Raw genomic sequence first — 18,425 nt, forward strand, 5'->3', positions numbered from 1 at the left:
CTAAGAGTTGGCAGCACTGTTGGACCAACTATGAAATCACAAAAAAAATTATCTTTCTTTGCAAGCTTTCAGGCCCATGTGCCCTTCCTTGGGCTTAAGGAAAATTAAAGATGGCACAAGTCCCCTTAGGCAGATTGTACCATCTTTAATTTTCCCTAAGCCTGAGGAAGGGCACAAGGGCCTGAAAGCTTGCAAAGAAGGGCATTTTTTTTCCAATTTCTTAGTTGGTCCAATAAAAGGTATCATCTCTGAACCAAGAGTTTTAGAGTTTTAGAGTTTTTCATTTCAAAATGTTTTGGTTGGAGCTGTGTTGGTTCAAAGGGTTTTGGTTGGAGCTGTGTTGGTTTAAGGACATAGGCAAAGATTGTTTGGGTAAATGTGATATCTTTTATTATATCAACTGAATAGTTGGTAAAAAAAATTCTTTGCAAGCTTTTGGGTGCAATCAAAGCTTACAAAGAACTATTTTCCAGCTACTCAGCTGGTCCAATAAAAGATATCACATCTGCCCAAAGAACCTTGCCTCCCTATATCCTTACACCAACACAACTACAACCAAAAACCGTGCAAAATGTACAAGGCTCTTTGGGTAAATCTGATATCTTTCATTCAATGAGCTTAAATAGTTGGAAAAATTCTTCTTTGCAATGATTTTTGAGGCAGCTAATTGATGTAGCATATGTAAAACCCAAGTCACTCTCAGGAAGTCTTTTTTCTTTAAATTAAAATCAAAATCTTCTCCTCCCTCCCCCACCCCAACTCCCTGCAACCAGAGATTACAAAGAAAACAGTTTACATTGCTTTGCATAACACTTTCCTAAACTAATATGAAATATTCTCATTTGAAGAGAGTTCCGGAGCAGATCTGGAATTTTTACAAGGGGGTGCAGATGGTGAGGTGCATCATCGCATAGGAAAACAACACCTGCTCCTCTCCAGTTAAAATGAGATAGAAGCTTTCCTGGTATACCAGGGTCCAAGGGCTATATTATTCAGTTTCAGATGCAAGCAAAAACAAATTAGAATGAGTGAAAAAGCATCAGCAGGGGGTGTGAAATAGAAGCTCCATTCCCTGGAGCAGCAAACAGACAGCAGAATTGCAGAATGAGGGATAGTTTGATTGGAGGAACATCAAGACTGATAAACAGAAGAGAGGGCTATTAGCACCTGTGAAATGAAGAGTTTAGAAGGGATCAAGTAGATTACAATGAACATTGTTTCAATGGTGACAGATGTAGAACAAGGAACAATGGTCTCAAGTTGCAGCAAGGTTTAGGTTAGGTATTAGGATGAACTTTTTCTCTACGGGGGTAGTTAAACACCAGAAGAGGTTACCCAGAGAGGTGGTGGAATTTCCATCCTTGGAAGTTTTTAAGACCCAGGTAGACAAAGCCTTGGCTGGGATCATCTAGTTGGGGATGGCCCTGCTTTGAGCAAAGGGTTGGACTAGATAACTTCCTGAGGTCCCTTCCAACCCTCATTTTCTATGATTCTATGAAATCAAGTGACTCCCTCAGCTCTGCCTGACTAGAAATGCTGTCGCTGCTGCCTGGCAGTTGGTTTTAAACTGTGTGTGGAGCAGGAATCAAAGGAGGTAGACGTGCAACCCCTGGAACCACCCCTGATGAGGGCTGTGGGCAAATGCGTTCCAGCTCCTCCACTCAGCTCCTGCTGCTTGTCACAGAAAGTAGGAAGAAAACCTTAAAAGTGTTTATTCCTTTCTCCCCACCCCTGAATGCATTGATTTTTTTGTGCCACCTGTGAGTTCTCAGCACCTCTAAAAATCAGGTCCCCAGTAACAAAGTTATGTCACCCAGTGGCAACTCACTGCAAACCTTTCAGGGATCCCAGACTTACCCAAATTAAGACAAAAAAGTTGTATTAAGAGAAGTGTTATTTTTTTAGAGCCTGATCCTCAATGGGCCAGATGCAGTTTTCTACCAGAAATAGTCCCTTTGAAGTTAATTGGCTATAAGCATGTGAGTACCAGGGAGCTAATTAGCACATGGTTCCTTTGTGAGGGGTGTCTGGAGTGCAGGTACGTATACTGAGCAGTGCTGAGCTGTGGCATGACTATGGTTCCTGGTGGGTCCCAGCCCAAAAAACTATATGGTAAATCATAAGCCCCTTGGCGTTGGACTAATATTATGAATAGCTTGTACTATATATAGGTACGTACAAAAGTGCTGCTTAAAAATATGTTTGAGGAGGACCTGTGCTACAAGTTTCAACATGCAGGGAATATGCATCAATTCTGGATGAATTAAGTTTATAGGTACTATATTCAAATTACTACGTGTACATTTATTACAAGCTCGATGGTTTCAAATGTGCATCTTACTTCTATATGTTCAGGGAAAGTAGGGTCTTGTGGGAAAATTTTACAGGGGGAAGAAGCTGGGGAGGAGCAGAGGGCAAGGAGGCTACCTCATCCCCCTATATTTATTTTCTCTGCTGTAACAGTGGGAAGGGGACAAATTATAACAGAATTATACCTTTTCCATAAACAGAATCTAATTCCTGTGGGATTGTATTATATTCAGAGTTATTTTATGTTCAAGTAAATATGATCGTCAATAATACATTTATAACAGGTGAGAACCAGCAGTAGAAAGCACTCCTAGTTCACTGGATATTGCTTCTATGTTCTGATTCCAGCCCATTTCTGAGTTTAAGTGGCAGAAAAAGCTATTTTCTTTCCCTTCTTAGTAAGAAGTTATTAAACGCAAATTGACTTCTAATTGCCCCACAGAGATCCAAGCATCTCCCATGAAAAACAAGAGCGTGCCAAAGATTTAGAAGGCAAAGCTACCCCTGAAACAAAGTGAGCCCATGATTCACACTGGTTTCAGTGGCAGCTGCAGACACTCTACTCCCTCTCAAGATCTGCTCTTAAAATTGCTGTGCAGGTTATCATTCAAAAGCAGATTTGAAAGCAGTGTAGCAATTTATGTTTTACTTGTTAAAAATAAATGAAAAGGCTACGAGTCTTCACTCAGTGCTTGGTTTATTATAACTTATACTCAAGATAAATTGGCTTCTGTTATCCTGTGAGAGCAAACGGTGAATTTGTTTTACGGCTAGGAAAGTTTGTCAGCTTCTAAGGCACAACATTCTGCAGGGGACCATAGAAGTAAAAAGCCGAGGCTGGATTTTTCCAAAGGAAATGGATAATTTCTTGATCTCTAACAATATTTGTAGCTGTGCTAACTGAAATAATAATAGTAATTAAACCTCATGTACCTATTCATTGCATGGAACAGGAAGGACACTTCTTCATTCATGAATGGCTCTACATAAATGACCATACACAAGATGTGCAGGATTTCCCCTTTTTCCCTTCCATCCTCTGATGACAAAAGAGACTAGAAGTCTCCTTACTACATCAATGCTCTGATCTTTGTAACTTCTGAGCCTACAGGTGAACAAATCTACCACTATCTCTCTATGCTCTTGTTTCCATTGGCAGGTGATTGAGCTCCTAAGTGCTAAGTCACTTGAAAATGGGACCTAGTCTCATTTGGCCCCTGGGTAATGTTTTTGAAGGTATCTAAAATGGTTAATATTTCTCCTTATCAAGAGAAGAAATAGTTACAGCCTGGGAATTGTCATTTGCTGTGGACCTCAGAGGAGTCCACTTTCTGTTGAGAACGCAATGCTTAGAAATAGGAATTCAGTACCCACTCCTTCCTCTGGGCTCTGAATATTGCAACTCTGACATGACAGTAGGGAAGTTCCAAATAGGGTGAGACCAGGCCAAGAATAAAATTTAGTGAAGAAATATTTATTGGTATGAACACACAGCCAAGCAGAAATTACGCAATGAACAAAACCAGCCATTTTTTTCTATAAATAGCCTTGTAGTCAATGGGCCGGGCCCTTCGATCCTTATACGTAATATAGTGTAACCAAGCAGGCTCCTCCACAACTGCCAGTCTTTCTTAGGGCAGCAGTGTTTAGGGGCTATTCTGGGCCCAGCAATAAGGCCACCTTGTCCCCATTAGCCAGATTATAGCTGCAGATGTGTTGCCACAACCTTTTAAAGGTCTGGCTCTTCCTTGCAAAGGAACTTCCTATAGGAAGATAAGCCTAGAACAGAGGTGTCAAATATCTGACCCTGTGAGCCAGATTTGCTCTGCAGAGCCCTATCATTAGACCCCCAGTGCTGCCTAGGGGTCTTGAAGATGACCCACAAGCCGCATGCAGGCACACCAGATGGCCTCACACACTGCATGAAGTGCTTGCTCCAGTCACTCCACGACTGCACCACACATGGTACTCACCCCAGTGTGCATCGGCTCCATGCTTGACCCAGCGACACATCCTGGAGCAGCCACCATATGTACATAGCCCTACAGTGGCTGGAGTAGAGCCATGCCACACACAGCTTTCACTCCAGCCACTACAGGACATGCACTGGTTCCAGCATGTAGGGCTCGTCTGTGGGCCTGAGCTACCCTGCACCACTCATCCAGCCTGCAGAGCCAGATGGGTTTGACACTGCTGGCCTTGGGCAATGATTCTGACCCAGTTATAAAAAACTCTGGTAGCTACCAGAAGTTAGCTAATCTAAGCAGTAGGGAATTTCAGATATGCTAGAGTTCAACACAAACCTTTACAACCTGCTCTTCAGTTATTAAAGAGCAGTATCACCCCTAAAAGCAAAACTAGTCCTGCAGCAGGGAAAAGCTCAACACAGCCTGACTATAAATTAAAGGGCTGGTTTCCCAACAGCTGCATTTGATATAAACATCTCAGAATGAATGTCACAATTTCAGTCTGCTCAATAATGCCTTCTGGTGCAGCAAGATGTACAAATATTGCTGTGGGCCACTGTTTTTCTTCTGCCTGCCTCGGTGATGGTGTGCAGAGCCTTATACACTGGCCAAATTGTACACACTTTCATTTCCACTAGTTTATTATTTATTTTCTCTTTGAAGTAGGCAAGCTGAGGATTTTGCTTCATGAACTATGCTGAAAAATCAGCAGGATACTGTCCAGCATAAGGTCTGCACTTTAGGCAGAAAAGGATGTGGGACAAGTGTGTCAGGAGAGGCAACAGGAAAATCAGTTATAGCTGGTTAGGCCAGCTTCAGAAATAGAAACTAGGAGTTGGGTTTGACAAGAAGATAAAAAGTAGTCAGTGCATCTATAACTTGTAGGCCAAATCCTGCCCTTGGTGAAACAGAAACGGAGGCCTGACAAACTGCTGAAATTGTCTTCTGCTACAGGAAATACCCTGGCATGGTTTCTCAGGACAGGCCATCACTACAGACTTCCAACTCTCTTTTGCTTTAAATAAAAGTAATATACATGTGAATTAGTGGTGATTGCTCATGAATGGTCATATTTTTACAATACTTGACCTAGCTTGAAGACTCATCAGGAGATGAGTTTGTTTGGAGGCTGGTTTTCTAATTAACCCTCTCCTCCAGCCTTCTCTTGAATGCTGTGGAGGTACTTGATTGGTAGTAAAAGAGCTGCTGAACACTTGATGTATTAACACAAATATTTGGAGCAATTGCTAAGTCACACAGGAAAATTTCAGATTGTTTTAATCTTTACACAGAATATCTTCCAAATGTTTCTACACTGGCTCAAGGCAATGTACATAAATCTATTAAAATATGCTAATCTAGCACCATGAAATATTCTGCTAACTTTGCCATTAAATTATAGATGAGCTTTCCTGTTAGTCTGGGTTACAGTCATTATGAAGTACAGTTGTTTGAATTAACATTATGTTTTCTCATATTTTCCCTTGTGCCTCATGTCACGCTGAGTTTGTAATGATGTGATTCTTGAGTGTATGTCGGTTTATAACCTCTCTTTCTCAAGACTTTTCCTACTATATGAAAACTCAGATGCATATTTTACTTGCTTTTCAAGTTCAAACTGCACCACTTAGTAGCTGTTTATTTCTACTGTTTATTTATCATACATGAAAGCGGACACATACACATGAGAATAGTCTAAGTTTCACTGCTCTCATACATAGCCTGCCCATCTGCTTCTACTCTGCATACACCAGTTCCAGAAAATAAGGGAGTTAGACCACACTGAGGACACTTCTCATCATTCCCATCAAACACACTGATGACAGATCTCCAAAGCAGTAGCAGGGTACCTTCAGGGTGATTTCACTGCCTCAGTTCTGGAAAGGTGGGGTGTGCATGGGAGTGATGTATACTGAGAACACAATAGAAGTAATATAGAGCATATTTTAAGGGTATGCCTGGCACCAATAAAATAAGGCATCTGTAAACCCAGAGGACTTCAAGAAAGGCAGTATCCAACTCATACATTGTAGAATGATTAAAAAGAAAACTCAGCATTTAAAATTGCTATATTTTATGGTGCAACACAAACTATCAAATAAAGGCGTGTAATAGCAGAGGAAATGTTTGGGCCTTTACCATGCCTTATAATCACAGTGGGTATACTGTTGAATGAATCACAATGCAGAGCCTGCATATTTTAATTTATTTAGTTGCAAAAGACATTTAAACAAAGTTTTGAAAACAAATAGAACACACAACTCCAACACCTTATTCAAAACACGTATATAGATGTCCTCATGTCCTAATGTGTGCCTGGTTTCTAAACCAGGAATTTGATATTGGTGTGTGTATGTATATGCACACGCACATCAATCCATATCCTGTGTTACATTTACAGGTGAGCTTTTTATCTACTTAGGTATGCTTCAACAGTGGTATTTGTGCAAATTTAAAGGCAGTTCACTCTGGATTACATTTTAATCTGACGCACTACTGCCATTCAGAACAGTGACTAAATAGTGATTACAGCCAGGGGCAACGCATAGGGGGTGCACACGGGTGCATGTGTCTGACAGTGTATCCTCTACTGCCGACACTGTCGGTGGTGCCTGCAGGCAGTCGTCGCTCACCACCCCTGCTGCCAACAGCGCCAGCAGCGTCTCACTCCTGCTCACTGCTGTTCTGCTCCTGTTGCCGCTGCCATGCTCCCACCACTGCCATGCTCCCCCAGCTGCTGGGGGCACGTGTCGTTCATGATTACAGCTGTCTGTACTCATAGTTATTCAACCTGAAGGCTGACCTAAAGCTCAGACCCACTGACCATCTATGCGGGTGTGGGCAAAGTCCAGCCTACAGGCCAGATCAGGCCCACAATGGACTCCATTTCCTAGCAGCCCTTGCCCATGTTGCTCTGGCCAATTTCCATGGAGACCCGAGGAGTGGTGGGGCCATGACAGTTTGGGGCCAGGGTCTCCATGAAGACTGGTCTGAGCAATGCTTGCTGGGTGCACGGCTGCGTGGAGAGCTGCTCCAGGGCTGAAGCTGTGATTTTGCAGCAGTGACAGTGCAGGCATGCTGCATGTAGGCAGCAGATTGTGGTTCTGCGCTGGCTCTGGCTCACACTGTTAACACCAAAAAATCTCGGCCCCAGCCCCGGAGCACCTCCCCACCCAGCCACGTGCACTGCCAGCACTGCTTAGGCCAGTCTCCATGGAGAACCTGGCCACACACTGTTACTGCCTGGCAGCTCCTGGAGTCTCCATGGAAACTGGACAGAGTGATACAGGCAGGGGCTGCTTGCAAGTGGACTCCAGCTGCTGGCTGGATCTGCCATTTTGCCAACTCTTAATCTACACTGTAAATGCCCAAGGGTCTTTATCCTCAGAGGCAGTCCAACCCAATCCCAGCAGCTCTTCTGAATGTCTTGTCATGAAGTTAGTCAGTGTCCCCCCCCACCCCCCCGATTCACTGTGTACACCACGCTTCTTTGCAGTATGTTTAGAATTTACCCACATACAGAAGGAAGTCCATTGGCAGTAATCCCACAGTTCCCTGTTCCTGATTTCTCATCTTTCTGCAATCTGTTTCCTGTCTACTTTCTATAAGGAGAGACATGTCTGTAGACCTGTTATCTCACATTCCCTTCTAGGAATATCTTAGTGCTGTGCTTAAGAAACAAGAAGCAAAATGTAAACAACTTTGAGACAGGCTACAAGGTACAGAGAAGGGTCCTGTGGCTTTTACTGGGTGAGGACAACCTTAAGATCATTTCTAAATATCAGTGTAGACCCTCAACATGGTAATTGGTTTTTGTCTTTCTCCCCAAGCTTCATAGAGGACATAAGTTATTTTCCTAGCATAGTTCGTATCCTACTCTGCTAGTTGGTTCAGCTATCTCTTTTATAGCATTTCAGTTAACCAAAGCTAACTGCATATAAGCATGAAGAAATACAGGCCATGCTTTTAAAAGATTTTGAAAGAGTGCTACCTTTAATACTTACTGTATTTAGTTGAATCCAAGGTGATGTCCAATTTAAGATGATTCCCCAGTAATAAGATTTGATGCGTGGAAAATTATAAAGGTGTTATAATTTTCCATGTATAGAATGGAATTATTGGAAGGTCATCTTAAATTTGTCCTCCTCAACACTGTGGGGAAAGCAGTAGCAGCAGAGGGAGAAGCCTGACTCTTCCCCTTTTTTCCTCCTTTCCCCCCAGTGCTTATACCCCTGCTTTTTGTCCCCCTGTCACTTGCTGCCCCACATTCCAGAACCTGCTGCCCTGTCCCTCCGATCACCACTTACCCTATGTAGTGGATCTGAATCCTGCTTGGCCCTGGGGCACAGAGCACATGGTGGCTCCTACCCTGGGCCAGCCCAGTGGCAACAACAGCAGTTGCAGCTCTGGCACCTGCCCCGAGCTAGAGCCATTCCCCTGTTGCTTTGTATTCTCCTCTGTGCTCTCCCCCATTCCATAGCACTGCACGGTCTTCCCTGCATGATGCCACCTCCCAACACACATAGACTGCATGGTCTCTCTGGCACTCCCCCTGCACCTCACTCTTCCCTGTGCTCCCCACTGCACAATCTACCCTGGACCTAGCCAAGAACAGCTCTGGCCTTGGCATGCCCCTATATTTGAAGATGAGCCTCCCCTACAATTGTTGAACATGGGGAAAAACCTCATCTTGGATTTCAGTAAATATGGTACTTATCTTTAAAATAGCTTTTAATTCAAATAGTGCAATTGTATTATTTTAAAGCAACAATCAATTGCTTTACATAAAATTCTACAAAACCCATTGGCATTACACTAATATCATTTTATAACATAGGAGCTTAAATAGATTTTTGTTGCTTTCACTTCAGCAAGGACAGAATTAAATAACATTGGTAAGCCAATGTACAATACCAGATTTTATTCAGAATGGATTCACACTGCACTTGCTACCTTAATTTCTTGCAGATATTATTTTTTTGTTTTTGAAAGGGCCAGTTGAGATGATTATTAATTGATTTGGTCTTCATGTTAACTAATGCTAGTTCTTATACTTTCTTTGACAGGATTAAGACTGCAATCTATAGACCCATGAGAGCCCTACTATAATGTATCACTACTTAAATGTTCAAGCCGTCTGGTAAACTAGTCACTGATGTCAATAACATCTGGAGTTTGCTCTCATCCTTCTAATGGCTTCCCTCTCTTTAATCAAGAAAATGGAAGAGAGGAGATTGGTACAGTAGTTTTGCTGCCAGTATTAATTTACTCTAGGAATTGAAATGATACTAGAGCTTTGTAACATATTGGCCTCTGGATGAGCAAGATCTGAGTTAATTCAATACTCTTCTCTGAGCCCATATATCCCACCTTCCAGGTGAATGCTGATGAATGACAAAGTATCCTGAAGTGGAATGCTTCTAATCTTTTCTTTCGATGCTGTACCACTTAATATGCACTGGTGCAGAACTTGGGTAAGCATCCTAATCACAGGCCTGGAAAGTCATGCTGGGGCTCAATGACTATTGAAGTAAGTTATAAATGATGGAACAGTTCCATCAGGTGTGGCTGATAGATATTTGCATAAAACATCCTATAGCCCAGGACTGGGCACTCACCCAAGTGGTGGGAAGCTTTAGTTCAATTTCTTGGTCTGAAGTTGGATCTTGCTAATAGACAATGTCCAAAAATTGTGAGACAGGTCTTCCACAATCCTTCCTGTGGGAAATGTTCTCTTGTATATACAATACTTAAGTATTTGTTGAACCAAAGAGAGACAGTGTATGAGAAAGACTGATTCTCAAGGCTTGTCATTACTACTGCACTAATTCCAGCTCAACTAATTGGTTGATTATGAAAAAGTAGTACAGTATTAATAGAACAGTCAGTGCATCCTGCTTTGAAATACTATGACATCCTCATGGGGGGTACACTCTCCTGGGCATGGGGGAGTTGGACTCAAATACTCTGAAGGCAGAGGTGGGAATTTCACTTGGTTTCCCACATTTTGGGGAAATGTCCTAATATTTGGGCTATTGACTAAAGGCAGGATGAGAGGACATGGAACAGCCACCACCCAGACTTACAAGTCCCCACAAACAAATTACTTCTGTTTGGTCAAATGGAACATTTTTCTTCAACACAATTTTTGTTTTTTTCCTACAGATAGTTTAATTTTTTTTTATTTGAATCAAATTTTCTTCCCTGCCCTGCAGATCTCTTGCTTCAACTGCTTAGATGAAATTCAAGTATTTGTACAGCCCTACTTATAACCATGTGTAATTGAAATTATGCATGTTTATTGTGACTTATAAACATCTCAAATGAGGACCTTTTTGCTTTCTCCCAAGTTGCCTGCCATGTTTGGAAAGAGTTCTCTGTAAACAGCCACGTAAGTAACTTGATACACTTCTATAATATTCTTTTGCAATGATACCTGCAGAAAAAATTGGTAAGGATTGGACTGTTGATGTGGTATGAGCACTGCCTATTATGCTGACCAGTATCATTTCATTGTTTCTGTATACTTATTTTATCTGTTCATGCATCCATCCATCAGTGACATGTAGGGGGTTCACACAGGTGCATGTGCACCCCCTGAAATTGGGTGCCACCACCACTGTCGGTGGTGTCCGTGAGTGGGCAGCACTCGGACCCCTCCTCCCTCCCTCCGCTGATGCTGCTGGCGGCATCTGCGGGCAGTCACCAATTGCCATTTGGCACTGTCCACCCCTGCCCCGCCCCCCACCACTGACACTGCCGCGGATGCCTGTGGGCGGTCCCTGCTCGCCACCGCCATGCCCCCACCACTGCCACCACTGCCACTACCTGCGAGCGGTCACCGTGCCCACCCAGCCTTGGGAGGCACAAGGCGCCCATCCATCCATCCATCCATCCATCCATCCATCCATCCACTGTCTCTAGTCTTAGATTGTAAGCACTCCTGGAAAGGGACATCTTTTGTACCTCTCGCCCATATCAACATATACAGATATTTCTTTCTTGTAAGAGGATGGCAGTATTCACTTTTACATAGCCTAGTCCTTAGACTACTTACTTTGAAGGTGGGAATGATTTATGTTGCAAAATTTACAGTAAAAACAGTCATTGGATAAAATGCAGAAGCAGGGTGCTGCCTCTGGTCCTGGGAATCTCATGTTCTTTTCTGCAGAATGGCACAGCTTTACCAGGAGGAGTGGAGAGTTCCCTTCTACACCATCTGACATAGCCTATAGCCTGGTGGTTAGGGTGCTTTCCTGAAAGGTGGGATATGTGTATCCAAATGCACTCAGAGTGAAGAGTGACTTGAATCTAGGGCTATAAATAGAAGGCATCCTTACAGTGGGATCAGCTATGCCGGGATGTGTCCTGGCACAGCTGATCTGCTTCACTGACAAGGATGTTACCCATTGTCCCACAGGGTTGGGCCCCTGCCACTCCAGGGTTTCAGGGGTCCAATCCTGTGGGACAACTGCAAACAGGGGGACCAATCTGGGATATGCTTTTGCAAAAGGGGTAACTGGGTTCCCCTATTTGCAGAGGCACACCTTGAGTTGGGGCTTGGCAGTGTAATACACATGCCTGGGGGATCCCCTGTCAGGGGATTTCTGGGATATGCCTCTGCAAATGAGGCAACTTGGGCAGGTGCTACGAGGGCTTCACGGGCCCAATCTTGGGGGCACTGGGTAGCACCTGCCCAGCCGCACCCTTACCTGGTATAACTGGAGAATCTGGGCATCTTCAAGCTGCCTTAATTCTCTCACCATAAAGCAAACAGAGGTAGGTCCACTGCAAAAAAACTGATACACATTTTTACCATCTATTGTCACAGCCACAATTTTGGGAATTTGTGGCATGACAAGGGGCATGAATGTCTGTTTGTTTGTGCTTTGTGCCAACATAAAAAAAATCAGTCTGAGTTAGCGACATGTGTAGTTCATAGATTTCATAGACATTGGGGCTGGAAGGGACCTCAACAGATCATTGAGTCCAGTCCCATGCCCCAGGGGCAGGAAGTCGGCTAGGGTCAAAGGATCCCAGCAAGATAGGCATCCAAATGTTTCTTAAAAGAGTCCAGAGTAGGTACTTGCACAAACTTGTGGGGGGGAGTCTATTCCAGGCCTTGGGGGCTCAAACAGTAAAGAAGTTTTTCCTTATGTCCAGCCTAAAATGGTTTTGGAGGAGAAGTGTTCTGTTTTACTCTATGGCCAAGCAGGACATGAGACCACTACCCAAATGATTGCTCATCTGGAAGTCTTTATGGCTAATCAGTTTAGCTTTTATGTACTAGTTGTTGTAATCATTATACCTAATCAGACTCTCTGTGTACTAGTTGCTGGAACGGTATGTGTATGATTGTCTTTTCAGTTTACCATAAGGCCCTGAAGGCAATGAATGCAAATGAAATGTTAATAAATTAATATATAACATAATTAGGAGATAATGAAGCAAATAGTATGAGATGCTATGAAATAATGCAGAAGGTGATTTTAATAGTTTTGAAAATTAATTTTCTGGGCAGTATATAAAAGATGTAGCGCTCCCCCAAAAGGACTTTGGTATTATAAAACAATTATTCTTAGGGTCATGAATCAGCAAATTACTTCAGCACATATTTAAGTCCCACTGGTTGCATGTACACAAGATTTTTACTGTGGAGCAGACTAATTGGCTCCACAGAAAGCATCTCACATTTACATGTGCAGGGCTGTTAGGCTAAAATAAACTATTAAACTCTGCAGCAGGATAGTACTTGTAAGAGTGGAGCTTCTTACTCTACAGCACTGCACATGTAGACGCTGATGAGGCTGGCTGGGACATGAGGGCGCTTCAGTATGGGGGCTGCCTGTTGGCTAGCCCTGGACTGCAGTATTCTTGTGCTCCAGCCAGCCCCTCCACAGCATGTTGAGCTGGATCGGAACAGCCTCAGGCTGGTAGGCTAACCTCTTGGGGCTCCTGGCAGCTGGGCCTGCTCTGATCTAGCTCAATGTGCTGTGGCACTGGACGCATGTGTATATGCAGTGCCCAGGAGCAATAAACTCCGGCACAGTACGTGCCGGAGTTTATAGTTCTACATTACTATGCATGTGTAGACATGCCCACTGACTTCAGATTAAGCTGTAGTACTTAAGAAAATTCATAGGGCTCCAAGACTTAGCCCTACCTCAGCTTTTCTTCACGTCACCAAATTGTGTTATCAGTTGCTCTGTACAAACTGCCAAATTCTGAAATCAGTGGAAGTTCTGCTACTTAACTAATCAGCTAATTTTTTTTTAACTGATCACAGTTTCAGCATCCCAACAAAATTTATAAATATATCAGTGAAATCAGACAGCTAATGATCTTTCAAAATGGCTACTAGAAATACTTCAAATATATGCTAGGGCAACAAGGATGATTAGTGGTATGGAGGGGCTTCCATATAAGAAAAGACTAAAGAGGCTAGGCCTATTCTGTTTGGAAAAGAGATGTTTGAGGTGTTTACATATAAACATGTTAAGGGTTTACAAAATACTAAATGTTGAAAAAAAAGTAAGTAGGGATTTATTATTAACTCTCTCACAATACAAGAACTAGGGGTCACAAAATAAAACTAGTAGCTACTAAGCTTAAAACTAACAAATGGAAGTTCTTTTTCACACAACATGTAAAGTGTGGAACTCACTGCCACCAGATGTTGTGGAAATTGGCAGTTTAGCCAGATTTAAAAAGAGATGGGACAAATTCTTGGAGGAAAGTGGTCTCAGTAGCTGTTGAGCATGGGAATTAGGGATACAGCATCTGAATCAGAACTTCCTAGACCTTAAATGCAGGAGGCTGCAAGTAAGAGAGGAACAGTGGGAAACTGTCACACCCTAGTCACACCCAGTTCATTCTCCCTTTCAGCATTCACTCCCTGCCACTGTGACATAGGATACTGGGCAAGATAAACCTATGGTCTGACTCAATAAACACTGATTCTTATATTCTTATGTAAAACTTTTAGTACTCCCGATACCAGAGGCTAGCAAAGTCTGAGCTGTAGGCCAGATCCGGTCAGTTGGGGACTCCATTTCCCAGCTGCCCCTGCCCACACGGCTTGTGCTTGTCTCCATGGCAACCCCAGCCATGCCTGCATGGGAAAGCTCAGGCTGGGGTTGCCCTGGAGACCAGCCTCAGCCATGCCAGCAGCACACGCAGCAGTGCAACTCAGGGGGCTGCTCTGGAGTGGCTGGGAACTTGGGATGGGGGCAGCTTGCTCCGGAGCTAAGGCAGAGCCGTGATCTGTAACCTGCATGATCTGGGCAGGGGCATACAAGCAGGGGATTGCGACTCTGCCCTGGCTCCTTGCATCAATGACAGCCTGGACTTTCCTGTCTGGGTGCGGCTGGTGTCTCCATGGAGACTGGCATAAGCTATGTGGGCAGGGTCTGCTGGAAAATGGAGTCTGGCTGCTGGTGGATCAGCGTTTTTGCCCACTCCTGCCCTATACCCACAAAAAACCCTAAACAAAAGAATAATTATAGCAGCAAGCATAGCTAATTAATTTTTATATTTTTAAGAATGTATACTCTGCTCTTATGGATGGTATGCAAATTGTTTGTACCATACTTATCTGCATACCCTACCCCCCCCCATAAATAAGACTCACAGCTTGTTTTGGGAAAGTAAATTGAGGAACTATATTTTTCCCTGTTAACCAAACTGTTCAGAATCAGTTTCCTTGTTTAAGGCCTACACCACAGTTGTGAATCACTTGGGAGGCGGGCGGGACAGGTAAGGGTGGTATGTGAATAAGTAAGGTATATTTTTGTTTGAGATCCTGCCTCAGTAAGGAATTATGCATTTTCACAAGTTTCACAAAGCAAGTTAGCTCAGCCCTCTAAGATTTAGAGGTGCAGGACAACTGATATTGGAAAAAAAATCACATTGAATTTAATTGACACAAATGTAAGAATCCTATCTTAGTTTTGGTTGCCCCAATAAATCTATTCTATATTATGTTTTCCCCAAGCACAAGAGGTAACACATGTGTTATATTTTTAATGACTTCTGCTTCAGGTTATATCTGCTCTCTATTGCATTTTCTTAAAACTTCTATAGCAAAGAAAGAGAACAATGGCTTACTATTAAAGTCAACGCCTTAACTGAAACACAGAACAGCAACTCACAGCTACCCCAGCAGCAAGCTTGTTGATTCCTATATATTTTACAGTGCACTACACAACACAAAATGACATTTCTTTGCAATTAAATAACTACCATACATACAGGGCATATTTTTATATAGGTATTACACTGAAAATTTAGAGTTTGGTTAATTAAAAAGTGTTGCCCTAAGCTTTCAAAGTGACTAGTTATTATTGACTTCCTCCACTTTTGGTTGTCTAACAATAAATTCCTTCAAGAGCCTTGGTTTTCAGCAAGTCCTGAACATCTGTCCTCTGAAACCCCTTCACTAATCACTTTTGAAACATTTACCAATATACAGAAGACTAAATAACTGTTTATGTTTTGAGTGACTTAAGAGTGTCCAATTTAGATATTCACAGATTAAGAGGTCCAGTTTTTCAGAAAAGGGCAATTGCTACTTCATGATTATCAGATCTCTGGTAGATGTCACAAGTTGGTTAGTGCAAAACTGAAATAACCAGAATCACTAATGTTGCATACCATATGTAATATCTTATACCTCTGTGCATGTATGTAAAAACCAATAAAACCCAAAAAACAAACAAACAATGTGTAAGCCATTGGAAATGTATCCTGAGACATTTATTTTTTATACAGTTCCAGAAACACTTGAATTCTGGAAACTGTTCCTCTTGTGATACTATTGGAGGCTAAGTTGACATGTAGGCCTCAATGCTAATCATTTCATCCAAATTAATCAGTGAAGTGTTGATGTTTTAAAACTCCTAAAGAGTAGAGTTTTTAAATGCTTTTTTCATCCCGTTTTAATATTATTACCCTTGGGCTAGGGATAGACATTACACATAAACCAGTTTAAGTGATTGGAAAATGGTCTAAACCTGTAACAGAACACAAGTTCAGTGCAATAAACCAGTTCCAAAAGGTCTGAAACTGGTTTAAGATAAACCTGGTTGAATGTAGTATCAGACTTAATTGATTTGGGTCAAACCAGTTTTAAGTAATGTCTGTCCCAGACCCCTTCTTGATTTAAGTTAAACCAGAGTCCCCCAGCATCCCAAATGCCTTGCCGCCCTGGATGGGGCTCTCTGCTCCAGAGAACAGGGCTGACCCCACCCCTCTGCTCCCTAGCCAGAGCTCTGGAGGAGACTGCAGGCACAGCACAATCTGCCTGGGTTCCCCCTGCCCCTCCCCTACCCCACTGTCACTTCCTGCTCAAGCAGGCATCCCTCCTTCTCATCTCCCACATCAAAGACCTTAGGCATGTGGTATGCTAGCTAAAGCTGAGAGGGGTCTGTGTGTACATGTCTCCAATTTCACGGGGACAGATAGAACAGTGTCTGCTTAGGGCTTCTTGGAGCTAATCAACAGGTCAGCTGGTAATGTTCCTCTGTTCCTTCCTTGGAAAAAGCTTTTTAAGAAGAGCTTGAACTAATGATAGAGGCTTTTGTTTTGTTGATGGGCTGATAAATGCTGTGTTATCAGCTCCCTGCTGGCTCCCTCACTTGTCAGGTTTGCAGACAGTATGAAGAAGCAAGGAGAGGGAGATTGAAAAGCTCAGTATCATCAACAGATATATGCAGTCCCTACCCACCCCTTTGCCTCAGACTGCTAGCCGGTGGCTGGGGTCTGGCAACACTCCCACCCCTTGAGCAGTGAACAGGGAAAAGCCTTGGACTATTTAGGCAGGGTGGGGGTTTAAATCCCTCCCTAATCAGAGCATCCTGCCAGGGCCTGGCTATGCCCCTCTCCCCCTCAGCGTAGCGCTTTGGAAGGAAAGGGAGGGCTGTTCTAGTGTCCCATGGCTTTTAGTCTGAGTCACTGCACGCATGTGCCAGCATTTCCTCAGTCCAGAGAGAATGTTTGTGCACTTGCAAATCGGTTCAACCTAGGCAGGTTAGACTAACCTACAAAGATTGAATCAATTCACAGTCTAGATCATCCTAATTGAAATGTTCACAGTTAGATTTCAACAAAGTTCCAAAAGAACAGAGGCATAAGACTCTCTGGTCTCCTGGTGCCTTGTTTACCTATGTCATTCAAAGCCTACCCAGCATGTTGCTTGGCAGTCCAGAAACCTGGCATTTATGGCTATAAGATGGCCTATGTAGTAGCCTGTCCTAAAGCATTATGAGTCTACTGGCATTCCCTTTGTCAGAAGGCTTAAAAGTTTGTTGATTTCAGTCTGATTCAGAATAAAACTAAATTATCAAACAGATAAAAAAAATGTTTAAAAAAATGAATGGTCTTTCCCTGTCCAGTTCTCTCTGTAATCTACGCAGGTAACCAAAAGTTGTGGATATTTCCACTGGGATGAAAAATGCATAAAACAAATAACATTTTTTAAGTTTGTTTACCTACTAGCCCCTGTTTCTATCATGTTTCCCTTAACACCATAGGCTGTGTGTAGATGAAATGAGGTGCATGTGTGCACGACACTTTAAAGCAGGTTAAATGCTTTTGCACTGCTTTAATGATGTTGGTGTTTACACGCATCGGAGGTGTAATGCACAGTACTTCCAGCCACTGTAGCAAATTCGGTGGCGTAATGTGCCTTAAATGACTTGGGGCACAGCAAATTAAAACTCCAAGGAGTTTTAGTTTGTGGCCCTACAGCCACAGAGGAAAGCACCAGGCTTTGTGCTGCTCAGGGGCTCTACAGGAAGCCCTGCAGGCAGCCTGGCAGCAGCCCAGGAAGGCAAGTTCTGCCCAAGATAAAAAAAAAGCGGCAAGCCTGATCTTTTTTTTTCCCCCGGAGCCTGCCTGCTAGAGAGGCAGGTAAATGCACAGTGTGTGCACAACAAAGGGGTTTACTTGATCCTAAATTGAAGCGGTGTTTTTAAAAGCCCACCACTTCAATTTAGGGTCCCCGTTTCATCTAAACACATCCATAGAAACAAAAAGGAGGTGGCTTCCTTGCACAGAAATCCCCAAGTGTGTCACTGAAGCAAGCTTAGTGAACAAAAAATCTCCTGCTTCCCCTTAGCATCCTGCTCTTTCTTGTGGCTTTCATTTCCT

This window comes from Alligator sinensis, unplaced genomic scaffold (genome assembly GCF_000455745.1).
Source record: "Alligator sinensis unplaced genomic scaffold, ASM45574v1 scaffold498_1, whole genome shotgun sequence".
Taxonomy (NCBI): domain Eukaryota; kingdom Metazoa; phylum Chordata; order Crocodylia; family Alligatoridae; genus Alligator; species Alligator sinensis.